Source organism: Corvus brachyrhynchos, unplaced genomic scaffold (genome assembly GCF_000691975.1).
Source record: "Corvus brachyrhynchos isolate BGI_N302 unplaced genomic scaffold, ASM69197v1 scaffold46, whole genome shotgun sequence".
Lineage (NCBI taxonomy): Eukaryota > Metazoa > Chordata > Aves > Passeriformes > Corvidae > Corvus > Corvus brachyrhynchos.
Window position 1 is genome coordinate 3431467 of NW_008238838.1, and position 1952 is coordinate 3433418.

Below are 1952 nucleotides of genomic sequence, written 5' to 3' on the forward strand. Positions count from 1 at the left end.
GCACTGGAGCATGGGGTGTAACATCTCCTCTAAAAGATGCCATCAGGGACAGGATAAGCACCTTTCAGAGGCCTGCACCCTTTTTATGCCAGTGGTCTTTGTTTAGTTTCAGAGGCAGCAGATTTGTAGGACTCAGCCCCTGTGTGCCCTGCCCAGCACCTCTCTCTGTGCACACTGTGCCAAATCTCCTCCTGACAACACTTTTCCCCTGTATTTTCCTCATCTAGGTGGAATCCTCCAGCCCTGCCCTGCCTGGCAATGACATCTGCCCTGTGGGCCACTTCTGCCCCCGTGGCACCGGGCACCCCAGGCCGTGTCCCCCTGGATCCTTGTCCAGCGCCGTGGGCCTGGGGGCAGAGGAGCAGTGCCAGCCCTGCCCAGCTGGGAGGGTCTGCAGTGGCCCAGGGCTGGCTGAGCTGGCCCAGACGTCTCTGTGTGACCCAGGGTGAGTGTCACTGTCACTGGTCAGTGACAAAACGCAGCCTTGCTGGCAGTTATAATCAAGGGACATCTGAATTTCCAGATCGTGGCCTTGTTCTCAGCCCTTTGGTTGGGATGTGGATGTTTCAGAGACATTCCTGTTCCCTTCACCTTTGCCTGACATTCTTATACATCTTTTTTTCCTCTGTTTTCAGTGAAAAAAAAAATTATTATTATAAATAAATTGCTGTTGCAGATCCCTTATTTAGCCCCATAATCACATTTACTGGGAATTTAACCTTTTTTTCCCCTTCTAAGTCCTCTTCTCCCACAAGGTGGTGCAAGAACCAGGGACAAGGCACCATTCCCAGCCTGTGTAAAGTGCCCTGAGCAGTGTCTGTCCGTGCCAGGAGCCTCAGGGCAAGAGGCTACAGAAATTTGATTTATTTTGTAAGTGTAAGAGAGTCTCAGAAGTGATTTCAGTGCAGTGTAATGAGATTTCATGGGGAAGGATTTCTGGGAGCAGCTGGCTCTTGACTTGAGCAGAGAAAATCACAATGAGATTTGTTTAGAGTTTGAGGCTAAGCTGGGAGTACAATGAGGGTTACATTGAGGACTGAAAAGACTTATTCTTGGGAATATATGGGATTTGACCTGTCTTAGATGAACTTCAAGCCTTCCCAAAATTTCCTTTTACCCTAAAAGTTATTACAACCTGGTTGTAACAGTAATCATTAAGATTTTCCGTGCTGGATGGTGACGAAATGTAAATTATAAATTATAAATGACCCTCGACTTCCAAAATCCGTGAAGTTCTTGTCCCTCAACAGGGAGCAGTTTGCTGCTTTTCAGCACCTTTGCTCAGCTGGAATTGGTCTTGCTTCCAGGCAGAAAAAAAAGCTGCTTTTCTGGTGTTTCATTCAGTGCTGTTCCTTTCACACTCAGTCGTTTGCCTTCAGGAGTGGGAATTTTTTCTCCTCCAGAAACTCCATCACTTGAATCCTTGTCTGTGATGGGATCACAGCTCTCATTTCCTTGTTGCTCAGCTCTTAGAACAATCGTGGTTTCTGTATTTGTTCATCTTTGCTCGTTGTGAGGGGCTGGGAGGGAAATGCTGGAGGGAAGAGAGCCCTGGGGATAAAAAGAGGCTCAGCAAAGGCAGCAGGGACTGAACACCTGGGCCCTGTGTTTTGAAGCAAAAATATTTTAGTTTCAAAGGCGCTTCCTTCCAGAATGAGAACAGTTTCCAGGCAGCCTGGTGTAAAAAAGCCTTTTCCCAGGATTTTCAGGGCACGAAGTGGGGGGAAGTTGCCAGCACAGCTGAACCAAGCTGCGTTTTCCAGGGACGGCTCCTCGTGTGCCTCCCCTATCCTCACCTGTGAGCAGGGCTGGGAGCTCCTTGTTCCAGGCCTGGATTCTCTGTCTCTCCAGCTATGTTTGCCTGGAAGGAAACTCTGCTCCCTGCCCTTCGGATGGGATCCATGGATACAGATGTCCCCGTGGCTCCTACTGCCCCGCGGGCTCGGGGCTGG